Source organism: Coregonus lavaretus (genome assembly GCF_964263955.1).
Source record: "Coregonus lavaretus genome assembly, chromosome: 23".
NCBI lineage: Eukaryota > Metazoa > Chordata > Actinopteri > Salmoniformes > Salmonidae > Coregonus > Coregonus lavaretus.
In genome coordinates, this window is record NC_140010.1 from 9,498,026 (window position 1) to 9,516,902 (window position 18,877).

Genomic DNA, 18,877 nt, shown 5'->3' on the forward strand with positions numbered 1-18,877 from the left:
GTGACACTCAGATAAAGCAGAGGCAGAGGCTTCACCTCCATGCATTGCCTAACAACCTGTGCATTCTGTACATTATAATGAGGTAGATCAGCTTCTGTTCTGCATGCTCAATGTCTGCATTAATTACTTAGGATTTTGGTGGTGGCTGGCATCTAGTCTTGTCCTTGTCATAAATAGCAGAGTGACTATCTTGGTTAGCTATATGCCTATTAACATGAATCATTTATCAGGTGTGGAAACTGACAGATCATTTAGGCTACTGAGACAAACCATAATTGACAGCTGGACCAAAACCTGCATGAACGCTTTGACTCTTGAGCTCATCTGAACGAGCTCTAAATAATGCAAATGTTGGGAGTCAATTCGTCTCATAATAAACCACAGGCATACGAACCCATGTCTGCAGAAGTAAGCTTGAGAGAGAAGCCGACCATGTCTATCTGGTCCGATCTCTCGGCTCCGGATGTGGGCATGCCTTCCCCGGCCTCCCCTGATGTCGCAGTCTCATCCATTTACAATTCCCGGATAAGCGGCGCGCTATATGCCCTTCGTCGATGCAATGGAATGTATAGGACACTCTGACATCACGTTGAATAGGCTACATAGTTGGCCTCATCGCCTTTTCAACGTCGTATCTTCATCGTGGTAATTGTACGAGCAATATGCACACAATACGGTGGATGTCTTGTCGCATAGTACACAGCTGTGGCTGTATCCTACTGTTCATCTCGCGCATTATAAACCCACTCCGTTGCATTCTCACACGGCTGTGGCTGCGTCATTCAAGTAAGAGGGTCTATCATGCATGTCATCGGAGCATCTTCTAGCGGTTGACATGCTCATATACACTGAACAAAGTTACAGTTCATATAAGGAAATCAGTAAATTTAAATAAATAAATTAGGCCCTAATCTATGGATATTACATGACTGGGAATACAGATGTTTGTCACTGATACTGTACCTTTTTTTAAAGGTAGGTGCATTGATCAGAAAACCAGTCAGTATCTGGTGTGACCACCATTTGCCTCATGCAGCCCGACACATCTCCTTCATATAGAGTTGATCAGGCTGTTGATTGTGGCCTGTGGAATGTTGTCAATGGCTGTGCGAAGTTTCTGGATATTGGTGGGAACTGGAACACTGTCATACATGTTGATCCAAAGCATCCTAAACATGCTCAATGGGTGACATGTTGGGTGAGTATGCAGGCCATGGATGAACTGGGCCATTTTCAGCTTCCAGGAATTGTTTACAGATCCTTGCGACATGGGGCTGTGCATTATCATGTTTAAACAAAAAGTGATGGTGGCGGATGAATGGCACTACAATGGGCCTCAGGATCTCATCACAGTATCTCTGTGCATTCAATTTTCCTGCCCATATCATAACCCCACCGCCACCATGGGGCACTGTTCACAACATTGACATCAGCAAACAGCTCGCCCACACAAGGCCATACATGCTGTCTGCCATCTGCCCAGTGCAGTTGAAAACGGGATTTCTGAGAGTTTGTGGAGAGATTCTTCAGTTGTACAAACCCACAATTACATCAGATGTCCGGGTGGCTGGTCTCAGACGATCCAGCAGGTGAAGAAGTCGGATGTGGAGGTCCTGGGCTGGCGTGGTTACCCGTGGTCTGCGGTTGTGATGCCAGTTGGACATACTGACAAATTCTCTAAAACGACATCGGAGGAGGCTTATGGTAGAGAAATGAATATTAAATTCTCTGGCAACAGCTCTGGGTGGACATTCCTGCAGTCAGCATGCCAATTACACTCCTGAAAACAAAACATCGTGTTGTGTGACAAAACCGCACATTTTAGAGTGGCCTTTTGTCTACAGCACAAGGTGCACCAGTGTAATGATCACGCTGTTTAATCAGCTTCTTGATATGCCACACCAGTCAGGCGGATGGATTATCTTGTCAAAGGAGAAATGCTCACTAACAGGGATGTGCACAAAAGTTTAGCCAAATAGCTTTTTGTGAGTATGGAAAATGTTCAGCTCATGAAACATGTTACGTTTATATTGTTGTTCAGTATAGAATGACAAATCCAGTCTGTGCGAAATCAACTCATAATTGAATTGGACATGTTTGCCCACTAAATGGTGTCAGGTTGGGTAGACTCCTGACATCACAAATAATTTCCATTCCAAAATGAATAATAAAGATAGCGCTCTATAAAATAATATAGCCTCCAATCAGAGTTATACAATTAGTATGTGTTGAAATGTAGTTTATAATTGCAGACTATAAACAGTTTCAGTAGCTTTGACAGTTTATTCTATCAAATTAAATAAACACCTTCAGATAGTCATACAATAACACTGGTACAGACAAAGTCCACAATTGATAGGAAGCAGGGACAGTTAGACATTCATATCAGTGCTATTGGGATGCAGTAGGTCTCATTTGTTGGGGTGTGTTTTGCTTGGGAGTGCAGTGTGTTAGTAGCTACAGCAGTTGTGTGTATATCTGACAGTCCTCTCCTGTGTTCTAACTGGGTATTAGTGGGTGGTCCTGGGGGTTTTGCACGCTAGGTTTCATCAGGCCTGTCCTCTCCGCAGGCCGGGTTTACAGACAGGCCGTCACTGGTCCAGGACACACCCACTTATACCCACAATCCCAAAGGAGAGGTCAGACAGACGGATGGACAGGGGCTCAGGCATCACAGAGACATCACAGATATTTGGGAAGGTCCTTCTCGATCACCTGTGAGGGAGAGAGATGAATCAGAGCAAGGTTCCTATTACAGGGTTATCCTGGGGTTCTGCGATCTCCCATTACAAATCAGGGACACCACTTTAGGCTTTGAATAATATCAATATGGTTACCCTTTGCGCCAGTCGGCACCACTTTGGTAGCCAAATGTGCTCCATAAACCATATTTTGAACTGGCCACTATAGGGTATCCTCTCTCTACAAATAGTCAAACATGATTTTCTCAGATTACAGACTGATGCATGACTGCTGTCCACTTACAATGGGGTCGTCCATTGGCCCGTATCTCTTCACCACCTGCCCTTCTCTGTCTATCAGGAACTGAGAGAGGAAACAAACACAGCATGACATAAAGTACAATAGAACGTCATAGCAAAATGTTTAGTAAGCAACTTAACTCTCAATGTTGAGTCTTAAATCATGTCAGTGTGAGAAAAACAAAGTTACCTTTGTGAAATTCCATTTAAGGTTACTGTGGAGAGAGAAACAGCTGTTACAACCATATTATTAGGAATTAGAACATTACAACAATGTTCTAGGCAACTGGTGCAAACTGGCCCCTGAAGTCAAAATAATCTAATAACATCTGTGAAAAACCAAACAAGTAGGACATGGAGCATAGGCCCGGACCAATAGACCTATCAGGGGGATTGAACTCACTTTCCCAGAGTTCCCTTGCCCTTGGGCTGTTCCTTCATCCACTTAAAGAGAGGGTGGGCATTGTCTCCGTTCACGTCGATCTTGCTGAACATGTCGAACTGAACATCAAATTGTTTGACAAACTCCTTGATTTCCACCTCTGTACCTGGCTCCTGGAGAATGGAAAAGGAGAAGCAGTCAAACCATATAATTAGAATTGGCAGAATGGAAATTCCAATTCAAAGCCAGAGTCCGGTGGCCATATTGGTTGTACTCTGGATCTTTAGGATGTCAAACTGCCCTCATGACACAACACACACCATTGTGGATGAATGAAAAGGCTATGCCACAGTAGTGGTTTGAGCCGGTACCATACCTGCCCTCCAAACTGGTTGCAGGGGAAGCCCAGGATGCGTAAACCTTTGTCAGCGTAGGAGGCGTGCATTCCCTCTAGCTGAGTGTAGTTTACCCTGGTCTTACCTCACTTAGAGGCGACATTGGTGATGATGCAGACAAACCCCCTGGGCAGAGGAGAGAGAACACCGTGCGGGGTTAACGTTAGAGAGGAAGTAGTACCGATACCTGGGGTGAGTTTCTACCTTTCTGGGCCTGCTCTCTCACCTGTATTTCTCTAGGGACACATCTTCACCATCTATGTCCTTGGCGCCAAACTCATAGATAGATTTGGCTGTCTTCCAGTCACCCACTTGCGCACACTGAGAAAGAGGGAGGATGTTAGTCTACAGTACAGCAACTGAACCAAAGGGTAATGTTGTACAACCACAGGGAGCAAGGCCAGGACAATGGAATGACCACTTAAAAAAAGGTCCAATGCAGCCATTTTTCTATCAATATCAAATCATTTCTGGGTAACAATTAAGTATCTTACTGTAAAAGTTTTCCATTAAAATTGACAAAAACAGCTTTTTAGCAAAACACTATTTCTCAAGCAAGAATGTTGCTAGGACTGTCTGGGAGTGGTCTGAGTGGGGAGGGGAAAACTGAGAACCTGCTGTTATTGGCAGAGAGGTTAATAACTCTTTGCTGTTGGTCTATTAACTAATTTACCGACTGGTGACGTCACCAGGTTGTATAAAATTGATTTTGAGGTATGTGGCCGCAATGTTTGGGCTGATCAGTATGCACAAAGATTAGGTACCACAAGTAAGCTAAGCTAACATTTCCATAACCGCAACTCTTCTTTCGCAACGTTTAGTATGACTTCAGGGAGGGCAAGACTTTTTCTATCTTCATAAAAAATACTTATGTCCTGAAAATGACTCATTCATTGCTCAATTCTGATAAGGGCCTGCATTGTGTACTCATTTCCCAAAATTAGAAGATCCTGTGTAGACTGGATTTTCAACCAGCAACTATTAGGACATAACACTGATTTAAAAGTTAGATCAGCTATTGTACAACATGACACAAAAAAACAGGATTTTGAAGGCAATGGGCCTTTAAGACTTGAAATCCACCCACTGATGTGTTGGTGTGGACCACTGGACCTTGAGTAAGTCATAAGCAAATAAAATTCACTGCAATAGCCTTCGTGAGAAACCTTACACAACTTCAGAAAGATTAATCTAAGAGAACATAAAACTGAGATTGGAGTTAAGGTGAAAATAGTGATATGGTCGCACACACTGGATGTTATGCTGAAGGGATATGACCCCAAATCTAAACTACCAGAGTAACTTTTCACTTAACAAAAATCTGTGTGTGTAGCTAGAGAAGTGTTGTACAGAATAACGGCCTAGTAAATTAACTGGCTTAGATTGGAGCTAGTCAGCGACAAACAGCCCACTGTTTTATCATTATCAACAGGAGGGATAATCTGCAGATTGTAAACAAATTAAAAACGGGACTTAACTGGACAGGGAGGGCGGGGTTCCTTATGACCTTAACATGCAGCTAGGCCTATAAGAACTAGCCTATGTGAAGAATGAATGGGTACACTGAAGATGCCCCAAGACACTGATCTACGGTCAGTTGAGTTTGTCAGTAATGGAAAGGGAAACTTCAGCTCAATCATAGCGGTGCATCTCAATAGCCTAAACAGGTTTATTTTCCTTGTCTCATTTCCTCCATCCGCAATGATCCTAAATGATAGGTCAGGTGAAAGTGATATTAGCAAGGCTCCTGTAGTGATTTGCTGTCACTTATCCAGTTGTATGAAAGATTAAGGAAATTATTTGATGAGATGCCCATCCCTGTAAACACTAATCTAGCTAGCGTCATGATGCTACTGCAGTCTTTTCACGCAACCTGGTCTCAGAGCGTATTATTCTGTACGCAAATCCAACACTCCATTTAGTATGACGTGAAGAATTGCAAAACGTACAATTTGTTACAAATATGTATGATACAAATTCCTATTTGTTGTTGCTAACGCTAACATTAGCTAGCTGGCTAAAGTTAGCTAGGCTAGGAGTTAGGTTAAAGGTTAGGGGAAGGGTTAGCTAACATGCTAAGTAGTTGCAAAGTAGCTAAAAAGTAGTAAGTAGTTGCCGATTAGCTAAAATGCTAAAGTTGTCCGTGATGAGATTCGAACACGCAACCGTTGGGTTGCTAGACGTTTGCATTATCATTTCGTTTTTGCCTTAAGTAACCCGTCTTATGTAGGGTAAGTGTACCTATTAAGCCCATCAAAATCTACACTGAACAACAACAAAAAAGTACACAAAATGCAACAATTTCTAAGATTTTACTGAGTTACAGTTCATAAGGAAATCAGTCAACTGAAATATTCTTTAGGCCCTAATCTATGGATCTCACATTACTAGGAATACAGATATGCATATAATGGTCACAGAAGGAAAACCATTCAGTATCTGGTGTGACCACTATTTGCCTCAAGCAGTGCGACACATCTCCTTTGCATAGAGTTGATCAGGCCGTTGACTGTTGATTGTGGCCTGTGTAATGTTGTCCCACTGGATATTGGCGGGAACTGGAACGCTCAATGGGTGACATGTCTGGTGAGTAGGCAGGCCATTAATGAACTGGGACATTTTCAGCTTCCAGGAATTGTGTACAGATCCGACATGGGGCCGTGCATTATCATGCTGAACCATGAGATGATGGCGGTGGATAAATGGCAGTACAATGGGCCTCAGGATCTCGTCACAGTATCTCTGTGCAATCAAATTGCCATCGATAAAATGCAAAAGTGTTCGTTGTCCGTAGCTTATGCCTGCCCATACCACAACTCCACCATGGGGCCCTCTGTTCGCAACATTGACGTCAGCAAACCGCTCACCCACACGACGCCATACACGTGGTCTGCTTTTGTGAGGCCGGTTGGACATACTGACAGATTCTCTAAAATGACATTATGGTGGAGAAATTAACATTACGTTATCTGGCAACAGCTCTGGTGGACATTCCTGCAGTCAGCATGCCAATTGCACGTTCCTTTAAAACTTCGACATCTGTGGCATTGTGTTGTGTGACAAAACTACACATTTTAGTGGCCTTTTATTGCCCCCAGCACAAGGTGCACCTGTGTAATGATCATGCTATTTAATCAGCTTCTCGATATGCCACACCTGTAAGGTGGATGGATTATCTTGACAAAGGAGAAATACTCACTAACAGGGATGTAAACAAATTTGTGTACAAAATTTGAGATAAATAAGCTTTTTGTGCGTATGGAATATTTCTGGGATCTTTTATCTCAGCTCATGAAACATGGGACCAACACTTTACATGTTGCGTTTATATTTTTGTTCAGTGTAAGTTCAGACATTTCTAACATACAATGCCCTAATTTTTATAAGAAAAGTGACGATAAAATGAAAGATGAATCTCTCATCTGAAGACTTTACTTACAGCATTTTTTAACAAGACATAACAATATTTGATAAAATATGTGAAAAGTCTAGACTGGGTTTATTGGGTACCAAATGTAACCTTTAAGCCGACAGGTGTTCCAAATAAGCCCACCTCTTCAATAATTCATTTCCAAATGTTCAAAACTTACATTTCTTATGTAAAATTATATTAATATCCCCCAAAGTTATTAAAAGAAACTGATCATTACTAGTCATCATGAACATAGCACTCATTACAGGGGGGTGTCCCATCGTATCCACAGAGATCAATGTGGACTTAGGCTGTTGTTCTTGCCAACCAGTACACACCTGATTCAACTAATCATAGACTCAGGTGTGTTATAGCTTCGTTACAACAAAAACCTGCACCCACACTGGCTTTCTGTTGATAAGAAGCCATGTACAAAGACCATAACACACACACACAACTTTGAATGAATCATCTGAAAGCTGATTCACATTTGCTGTACTGCCATTCAACTTGTCTTCCTAAAGCCTATCTGAAGACAGTTTTAATCTCCCTCTATTGTTGTATTACAAAGGTACAGGTAGGTGGTGGACCAAAAAATTGAATCACCTGGATGAATGAAGGACAACAATATGACAATGCCCCAACCCAAAAGAGCATGAGTAGTCAAAGTAATCTCCATGTTCCTCATTTGTTTGCATTTTTGTCTACCACTTGTAGGTCTTCTATCCCTGAGCATATTCTTCTCTCTCTGCATCAATGACTACCTATCCACTCCAAACATCTTGGAGAGAGTACAGAGGTTTTGAATTGTTCCAAAATTGTTTCTAATCTTGGTAAAGGAATCATGGCTAGATGCATAACTGTAGTTTGTGTTAATCAACTTAAATCTGAACAAAAAACATTTACGCTCATGTTCATTGACTATTACGAATATCCACACTGTATTCCCCATGTGTTTCAATAATAATAATAATAATAAGCCATTTAGCAGATGTTTTTATCCAAAGCGACTTACAGTCATGCGTGCATACATATTTTTTTTGTATGGGTGGTCCCGGTGATCGAACCCACTACCTTGGCGTTACAAGCGCCGTGCTCTACCAGCTGAGCTACAGAGGACCACCAATGCAAACTGGGCTTAACAGGAACATACTGGGCTTAATTGGAACAGTGATTTATGGTGAAAAAGACAATAGCAAAGTCTACTCACTATTTGGAAACCAATGGTTTGGGGTCTAAATACACACTATAGATTACAATATTATGCAAAGTTCGTTTTGACCATGTTGAACAATATTTATTGCCATTTACATTCTGTATAGAGGGAATGTTTTTTTTGCTACTGTACCCTTTAAGCCCACCTGAGATAAATGTACAATTTACAAAAAATGGCATCTATGTATAACAAAGCAAGGTTCATTTAACAGTAAAATAAGACCAAATGCATTAAAAACGTAAGCTGTGAATGCCTGAAATCTATTATATTTTTGTAGTTCACCAAGTTGTGACATGCAGGCACGACTACTAGCATGAAAACCCCATATTTTCAAAATGTCAAGAAATAGTAATTAATGCCCATGAAATATGCCATCATGTGCATATATTAGCACATTAATCTCTTAATTTTATATAAAGTATGATCACTTATCGGAAAAGGTACTAAAAATATCGGGGAAATGTGTTTCTGAAGGTCACCTCAACACCAGTGTTTTTTAAGCTTTGAAATTGACCACTATTGGGAACTTACACATAACTGTCAATAAATTAATACAACATTTGATTGGCTTAGAGTAAAAACTGTTAAGGATAAAGACAGATGAATTGCTTTAAATATTATACAGCAGATTATTATTATTATTTGTTTTCTTTGAATCTAAAGATGGAAGTGGGCTTAATGGGTACGTGGGCTTAATAGGTACGCTTACCCTAACCATACATAACATTCTTAATTTGTCTCTCATTTAGTTTACTATGTTACGTCTAGTCTGAGACCAGGCTGCTTCACGTGATCGAGCTGTCTCAGAGCTGTATGCCAAGACTGGCTGTCATGCCATCATAATGCCGCGTTCACGTGCTAGTTGGAACTAGGACACTCGATATTTCCGACTTGCTAACTGGTAGAACGCGGCACGTGTATAATAATAACTAGTAAGCAAGCAGGAAATTCCCATGTTTCGACTAGCACGTAAACGCGGTATAAAATGGATTTTGAGGTATGTGGCCGCAATGTTTGGGCTGATCAATAGGCACACGGATTAGGTACCACAAGTAAGCTAAACTAACACTTCTATAACCGCAATGCTCTTCTTTCACAACGTTTAGGATGACTTCAGGGAGGGCTAGACTTTTCCCATCTTCATAGAAAAGCCTGATGGTCTTAAATAACTAATTCATTGCTCAAACCCGCATTACGCGCAGTCATTTCCTATATCAGTATCCATTGTACGTGCATAGCTAGTTTGCATGTTTACAACCATATAAACTACTCATTACTAACTACTTCGTCTAAATGTTCATTTTAGGTTCGTGATTATTATATCGCCATTCTGCTAAAGTTGTTATAAATGAGTCTTAGCAAGCTACTAGTTAGCCAGACAACTGCATTAGTTCACTGGTAAGCTACAGTTAGCTAAACCATAGCATTTAGACCAACAATAGTCAAAACTAATTGAAAAAGCTATAACATTAACTTGAAAACACTGAGACTTGAAACTTTATCAAACAGCGGTCATCATTTGCTGAGATGACCATTAGTTAGTTTGCGGACAGCTGTCGATTTGACGCTACCGTTAGCTGGCGGGCTAGCTAATTTTTCCAAACTGGCTGGCAAATGTTCCACATCGGACAGAGTTTACCGTTGTACCTACCGACGTTGTGTAAAAATAGCAGTCCAGTATTTGACCTACCTTCACTTAACTGACATAACTAAAACACTCATTACACGTTTAATGTCACAAAACAATAACTAGCTAGCATAGAAGTTTAGCACACCAAACATCCTTACCATTGCTCTACTGATTCCTCGGCTGCCCACCAAACCAAACACTAGCGCACGAGTCACGATCCACATCGTTTGACCAAGTAGTTAAAGTAGTGTAGTCCCGCCCAGTGAGGGAAAAAAAATTATGTAGCCAATCCCGGCGCTGTATAGTAAAGCTAATATAAAACAGTTTGAATGGACATTAACCCTCTTATGACGGTATAAAAGGCATTCATTTTGGTGAGGGAGTTAGTCAACCATGGTTTGCCAGTACAGTGAAAATATATTGTGTAAAACAATTAATTTGAAGAATGTATCTGCACTGTATGTTAGCTAGCTAGCCAGCCAGTTTTAGTAGTGGTGGAGAGTCGACTCTAAAATAATCGATTCCTCGAAGGTTGATGTCGACCCCCGGTGTCGACTCCCATTTCCGCTAGGAATCCACTCCTAAGATTTTGTATTTTTGCAACGTAGTCTATTTAGTTCGAGAACAAACTCGCATCTTTCACATCAAAGAAAGAGCGAGCTAGCGAGGGAGAGAAAGAGATGGGAGGGGCACAGCCAGGCATAGGTGGGCATGTCGGCCACCAGGCAGACAGTCACAACCGTGCATCTGTAATCAAAAGATGTAGGCTATACGCTATCGCAATGCTGTATTTCGCAATTTCTTGTCTTGCAATGTCTCGCGCAAATTCGCTAAAGCAGGGGCTATCAATGAGTAGTCTGAGCTATTCTACACGCAACAGACCGAAGACCAAACACACACTAGCGTTTTTTAAAATAGCGAACAGAAAGAGCAAGCGAGGGAGAGAGAGGATTGGGGCAGGCAGAGACAGCCAGAAACGTGCGCATATGCTATATTTTGGTAATCTGCATCTAGCAATGCCTCGTAAATTCACCAGAAGTATATAAAGTATATATTATGCCATCAATGAGTATGGTTAAGCTATTCTTCATAGTTCCAGTACATTGAAGTTGAACATCGCCAAATGCATCAGTATAATTAGGTATAAATGTGCAATTAAAAGTATTGCCTATAGTTAATTTAATGAAACCCTGGCTGGCTGTTGATGTCCTAGGTCAGGGCTCTCCAACCCTGTTCCTGGAGAGCTACCTTCCTGTAGGTTTTCGCTCCAACACCAGTTGTAACTAACCTGATTCCGTTTATCAAGCAGTTAATTGAATCCAATGTGCTAGATTAGGGTTGGACTGAAAACCTACAGGATGGTAACTCTCGACGAAAAGGGTTGGAGAGCCCTGTCCTACGCAATAGATCGCAAAGCAGCATCCCCGCTAAACTTTTTGAAAATGGAAAGTTCACTTTCTCATCCATAAACACAGTGAAGTGCAAATACGCTTCAGCAGCTCAAATCAGCAGGATGTAGGGCATTGTTATTTGAAAGGACGTCTACTTTGGATAGATCACTAAAATAATGATTATGATCACACCTATACATTTAGCAGCCAAGCACGAATTATCAGTGTAGCCTATTATCCTCTAGACATGACGTTGAAATATCTTCACGCCTACAATAAAAACCTCCAGGATTCCGTCATAAGAGTCAATTCCATTTGAGAAATTACAAAACCAACGTCTCTAGTAATACCATCCAAATAGGGCTATGAAATGGAAAAGAATAGGCTGCGCCATATCATCCCATATCGTCAAGGCTGCACACAGCAGAAATATCACTTAAATATTGTAGTTGCTAACTTCCTACACATCACCTTCTATATTAAAACAAAATAGGCCTTTTATGGGCAGCATGCTCATGTCAGTCCTCTAGAACGCAAATGTAGTCTTCCTAGTAGGACTCTGCAATAACGAGATGGTGTGTATGTGTGTGCGCATCCGTTTCTGCGTGTTTTGGGAGTCGAGCAAGAGTCGACTCCTTTCGACTCCAACCACAGGATTCGGAGTCGACTCCAAACATCCTTGAGTCGTGCACCACTACGTTTTAGGGGAATGATTCCATAATTCTTTCAAATTAACTGCCATTATAAACTGGGTGGTTCGAGCCCTGAATACTGATTGGCTGAAATCTGTGGTATATCAGACCATATACCATGGGTTTGACAAAACATTTATTTTTACTGCTCCAGTTACGTTGGTAACCAGTTTATAATAGCAATACGGAACCTCTGGGGTTTGTGATATATGGCCAATATACAACGGCTAAGCGCTGTGTCCTAGCACTCCGCGCTGCGTAGTGTCTAAGAACAGCCCTTAGCCGTGGTATATTGGCCATATACCACACCCCCTTGGGCCTTATTGCTTAATTATACCATGTCATTGTTGAATACTCGTTTCTGATTGGCTTGAAGGGCATTCTTGAGCATGAATTGATTTCCCTTTATAAACTGGGTGGTTCGAGCCCTGAATGCTGATTGGCTGACAGCCATGGTATATCAGACCATATACCACGAGTATGGCAAAACATACATTTTTACTTCTCTAATTACATTGGTAACCAGTTTATAATAGCAATAAGGCACTTCGGGGGTTTGTGGTATATGGCCAATATAACACGGCTAAGGGTTGAATCCATGCACTCTGTGCTGCGTTGTGCGCAAGAACAGCCCTTATATTGGCCATATACCACACCCCCTTGTGTCTTATTGCTTAAATAACACACAGTATAATTGCACGGTAGAAATCAATGGCTATAGTTAATTCTTACATGTTCTAAGTTTGAGCTGCTTTTGAAAAAAAAAGTAGAATTGAAAACATTATTGGCATTGTTGTATTGGATTTTTATAATAGCAACCAAAGGGTGTGTTCGTAAATTCACTCAGGAGTGCCAGAGAGCGCTCAGAGTGTGCTCTGGGTGTTAGTAAATTCTGAGCGTTGTCAGATTGTCCATTCGTAAATTCTGAGCGTTTCACTCTCTGAGCGTTCAAAACGCACACTGGACGCTCTGGCCGAGAAGTAGTTTTGATCCGAGCGTTCTGACCTCACAACGGCAGTCAAGCACCCAAGCTAACTGGCTAAAGTTAGCTAGCTTGCTAGCTACTTCAGACATAAACGAGAGAACACCTCACTCTGACCATTTTTCTCACCCTAGCAGAGCTGGTTAGGCTGTTTTCATGTTATCCAGAGCATTGGTGACTGTAACAATTTAATTACGCTTTTTTGCCGACACCGGCCATATTCAACGGGTGTTGAGCGTTAGTAAATTCATCAGTTATTCTGCGCTCTGGCACACTCAGACGAGAGTGAAATCGGAGTAGTGAATTTACGAACGCACCCTAAGACTGATGGTTTGGTTAGCTAAACTACATTTTAGTCATTTAGCAGACGCTCTTATCCAGAGCAACTTACAGTTAGTGAGTGCATACATTATTATTATTTTATTTTTTTCATACCCCCCGTGGGAATCGAACCCACAACCCTGGCGTTGCAAACGCCATGCTCTACCAACTGAGCTACATCCCTGCCGGCCATTCCCTCCCCTATCCTGGACGACGCCACCCCATGGGTCTCCCGGTCGCGGCCGGCTACGACAGAGCCTGGATTCGAACCAGGATCTCTAGTGGCACAGCTAGCACTGCGATGCAGTGCCTTAGACCACTGTGCCACTCGGGAGGCCACAATGTTGACATCAGCAACTAGCAAATCTGTTTGTTTGGTTACCAAGGCAACTACTGTTGCTATCTAGTAAACTTGCTAGCTACTTCAGTGGATGTTGAACACATTTCTAGAGGCAATGTGTTCAATTATAGCCATGGTATGAAAGGGATAATCAACTCGTGGCTCTATGCGTTCTCTGGAAAATAATGCAACTCTGTGGAAGATTAGTTCCAGTCTCTCTTGTTGATTATTCCTTACATATTCCATTCAAACAAGACAGTCAATCTAGTTACAGGTGTACCTTGTGCTGGGGGACAATAAAAGGACACTCTAAAATGTGCAGTTTTGTCACACAACACAATGCCACAGATTACTCATGTTTTGAGGGAGCGTGCAATTGGCATGTCCACCAGAGCTGTTGCCAAAGAATTTAATGTTCATTTCTCTACCATAAGCCGCCTCCAACGTCGTTTTAGAGAATTTGTCAGTACGTCCAACCGGCCTCACAACCGCAGACCACGTGTATAGCGTCGTGTGGGCGAGCAGTTTGCTGATGGTGGTGGGGTTATGGTATGGGCAGGCATAAGCTACGGACAACGAACACAATTGCATTTTATAAAAGGCAATTTGAATGCACAGAGATACCGTGACAAGATCCTGAGGCCCATTGTCGTGCCATTCATCCGCCGCCATCACCTCATGTTTCAGCATGATAATGCACAGCCCCATGTCGCAAGGATCTGTACACAATTCCTGGAAGCTGAAAATGTCTCAGTTCTTCCATGACCTGCATACTCACCAGACATTTCACCCATTGAGCATATTTGGGATGCTCTGGATCGACGTGTACGACAGCGTGTTCCAGTTCCAGCCAATATCCAGCAACTTCGCACAGCCATTGAAGAGGAGGCCACAATCCATGCCCCTACCTTTAAAAAAAAAGTATCTGTGACCAACAAATATGTAGTGTATTAAGATTATGACTTTGATAAGGTTTTAAGTGGAACCTGAGAGGATGTTTATTTAGTTTCAAAGAGAGCCGTTTTTAGGGTGACGCCCCATAGAAGACAGGGGATTGGACAGTAGAGGGAGCAACCCATATTTTGGGGAATATTATAAATACTGGGTTTGAACAAAGAACGTTAGAGCAGACATTGCAATTTGGGAAACACTGCTCTCCGGATGATATATACATCTGTACACTTATGCTGAAATCTTGTGATATGAATAAAACTTATGATCAAAGTTCAGTATAAGCGGACTCCTTTGTTACAGCATTATTAGCAACATTTGACTCGACACTACAAAATGGCGTCACGAAAAGGGACGGTCTGCGTCTCTCCTGTGTTCCATTCATGGGCGCCGAGCTGACTCTCGTTCCGAAGTCATGGCCAGATAAGGGTGAGTTTCCTCACCACTTTGGGCATTTGTTAGTTCGGAGGCTATTTGAGTGTGCGCTGGAGAGATGTACCGTAAAGGACCGATGTGTGCTGTGTTGCTTTATTGCTGAGAACTAGGGGTCTGGCCTAACCATTCAAAATTTGTTTGCACTGGTAAACAGCGCAAAAGGGGGGAGAGAGCCTATAGAGTGTCTATAGAGATATTTTGCTTGAATAAGAGTTCAAGAACAATCGATTGAGAGAGGAATAAGGAATGAGGCCTAGGCAGATGTATGTAACTTAGAGCCGCTGTGGATCATGGACAAGCCCTGATACAGGCGACCTCTTTAAGGTGGGCCAGAAATCCTATAACGCGTTAGATGTGTTTTAGGTGAGTCCTGAGGACTGGCGACCGTGGTATATTGATAATGCATATTACCGCTTAGCTGGCGGTTGACGAATTGTTTGTTTGATGTGATCTCTCGTACCGATTCCACTGGGTTCTCGTGGTAGCACAAATTTAGCTAACAAATGGAATTTTACGGCACGGCGGAGGGAGAAATGCTAACGTGGCCTGCTAATTATGCTTCATGCTACATGCTAATGCTAATGCTAAATGCTAATTCATGCTACATGCCAATTTTTTGATGCGGGGTTATGATTAATATTTGTTCCTTGGTGGTCCATAGGAATGGGACGAGCCACCAGAAATGTGTTTAGTTAGCTTGGGCTTGGTGCCTGGTGTTTTGTGAGCTCTGTTAAGTGTTATTGTTTGACTATAAGGGGTAAAGGAGAGGAGCTATAGCAGAATGCTAACGTTCTGTTGTCTGGAGCTGAGAGGGCTCCCTTCCACGGTGAAATCGTAGTGATGAATGTACTGCGCATGCGTGTGATTTTACGACACTAGATTACGACACGTGTGATTTTACGACACTAGAGTGACGTAGGGGTAAATAGGTCACTGTTAGGCCTACTGCTGCTAGGTAGCTCTCTCTCTGCTCTCTCCCTCCCCTCTGTCTGTCCTTGATTGCAGGAGTGAAGTCTGGTGTGCGGGAGTCAGGGTTCCAGCTGCAGCTCATTCACCATAATCACCTCAGCCTTTAAGACCCGGTCAAACTTACCACTCATCGTCAGATCATAGTCAAGACGACCATGTTAGTCTCACTGCCGACTCAACCTGTCTGTTTTCGGTCTTTGTGTTTTTGGCCTGTCTATTTACTTTTTCTCCTGTGCCACAGATATTTGGAACCTGACTCCTGCCTCCGCTTCACTCCTGCCACCACCATCCTGCTCTCCACTACCGGACCTCTCTTTTGGACTCACCACGGACACTAGGACATTACGGTACCACACCTGCCCTGACCTGGATCTGCTACCTTCCCTGTACCTGGACTTGCTCTTTCCCTATTATTGGAAACCTGGACTATTGAACATTGTAATAAACCTGTTAAATCTTCTCTGGCTTGGTGTACTTGTCTGCATTTGGGTTCTAATCCAGTTAAATCATAACAGTCACTCCTCTGCTACACGGTGCTGCGGGGAGACACAGACGCAGACGAACGTAGAGATTTAGAGTCTAATGGTGTATTCTGGTTGTTACATCGACTGTTGTTTGAAGATGAAACTGTTTTCTTGAGACCTATTGAATTGATAAATGAGAGCGAGATGTTGACGGATTAAAAATAAAAATAATTAAATAAGTAAATAAAATAAAAATGTTATTGAGCTATTTGTGCGATTCCTGAGTTAATTCTTAGAGTAAATGTGACTGGAGGAATATTGAATGGTTGAAGTAGCTCAGTGACTGCATAAACTACTAAATTCTTGTCTGTTTCTTTGTTCTTCGGTCATATGAGAGACGAGAAGGAGGAGAGAGAGAGACAGGAAGTGCTGACGTGTACATCACGCGACAGGTGTGACGCGACAGAGGATCGAGTCAAAAGAGAATCAGGCTAGTGCTGTTCTGTTTACAAAGTCTTCCCCTACAGGATATTTGATGTTATGACAATTTGACAAATACTTGGCAAAAGACTGATCAATTGATTAAAATAAAAAATTGCGTATTGGAGTTTTTGTGCATGAGTGGGTTTGATTAGAGTTGTGTTGGTAATCGAGTACTGACATTATTCTGTAAAATTAAGATAATTGGGTGCTTATTAAATAATTGGTTTATGAGTACTGTAGTGTTGCTGGATTATAGGTGTTTTCTTTTTGGATTGCTCTGAAGTTGTCTACTTTCCTGTACTTTTCCTGATTGAAGGTGGTAAGATAGCCACTAATTGATAAATTAGTAAAATAGAAAATAGAAATAAAGAATTATTTTTGATTATTCATAAATGTATTGATTAATTGTTTAATTGGAAGGAAACAAAATATTAATTAATTATTTTTGAATATTCATATTTTTTATTGATTAGTTTTTATTATTTAGGAAAAAAAACATTTTTAGTTTATATTAAGAATTAAAGGGAGGACACTATAGGCTATATATTCTAAAAATAATAAAAATAATTCACAATAAAGGAATATAAAACAGTTGTTACAATGGGGAAAAAGGACATCAAGGCTATGAAGGTAATTACACCTGTTGATATAGTACAAAATAGTAATCCTTTAGTTAATGGTATTGCTAAGTTATCCGGCAAATGGAACAAACGTTGGCCTGACATTGAACAACCATGGCCAGTGGAAGGGACTCTTAACCCTGATGTAATCAACATAATGTAAGTGCTTCTGTCAATTCATAAAGCAGATCAAAAGAAAGGGAAAAAAGGGAACAACGTAAAGAAAAGAGACAAAGAGAGCTGGGTGTTCTTAAGCTGTTTGAGAATGAAGGAAAAAAACTGATAAAGAAAATGGTGAAACAAGGAAAGGCGACAGAAAAACTAATGGCAGAAGTTAGTACACCTTTCTCACATACGGATTCAGCAAAAAGACCCCCACCTTATGAGAAAGAAGTAGAGCTTAAGGACGTCTATCCTCAGCTTCCGGTGATCATCCAGGAGGGTGATTATTGCATCAGAGATGAAGATGAACGAATAATAGAGAGAGGACAAGCAAAAACTACCATAAAAATGAATCCAAACTCCAGAAGTAAGAAAAAACCGAGATGTCTGGAAACTAAGGGTAGAATGAGGTTCAGGAGAATGGAACTTGATGAAGACAACGACGATGATGATGATGATGATCAGAGTGATTCAGAAGAAATCATGGGTGGATATGACCCTGTGATCAGACGGAGGTTGGCAAGAGAGGAAAGAAGGGGTGATGGATGTTTGAAGAAGAAGACAACAAGAGATTCGAGTTCTGATAAAAGCGAAGATGAAGACAAAGATGAAGACTTGGAGATTAAAGGTGCTTCATATTCAAGAGGATTTTATCCAGCAATGACTAGCACAGAAGAAATAGAAAGAGATATAGACCGATGCGTATCATGCCTGGATAAAGCGAATAGTTTAGAAGAAGTAAAAGAACTGGAGGAACAACTCAAGAAGCTGAAGATACAGAAGAAGAAGCTGCTGAGAAAAGAATCCCAAGAATCTGAGAATAAATATACATTGAGGCCAAGGAAAGAGGGCACTAGCAAGAAAATTATGCCGGTGATCATTCGAGGTCAAAACTTAGAATATAAGCCTTTGCAAAGTACCAATATGTCAGATATACTTGAGAAGCTGCCTACTCTTCAAGATGGAGCCTATCCTTGGATTTCAAAATTGGAAGAAATTACAGTGGGAACACAGTCTGCTATAGGAGACATTAAGAGACTTTTTGCTAATC

The 18,877-nt window shown here is 41.5% G+C and overlaps 1 pseudogene across 1 annotated transcript; it reads right to left on the reverse strand.

Moving 5' to 3' along the window:
- Positions 1–2,222: 2,222 nt before the first annotated feature.
- LOC311150798 (phospholipid hydroperoxide glutathione peroxidase-like) lies at positions 2,223–10,273 on the reverse strand (annotated as a pseudogene). Its single transcript, XR_014615687.1, has 7 exons — positions 10,175–10,273; positions 3,985–4,079; positions 3,740–3,884; positions 3,385–3,536; positions 3,172–3,196; positions 2,986–3,045; positions 2,223–2,715 (listed from the first exon to the last, which is right to left on the reverse strand). The product of XR_014615687.1 is annotated as a phospholipid hydroperoxide glutathione peroxidase-like (transcript).
- Between the last annotated feature and the right edge of the window lie 8,604 nt (positions 10,274–18,877).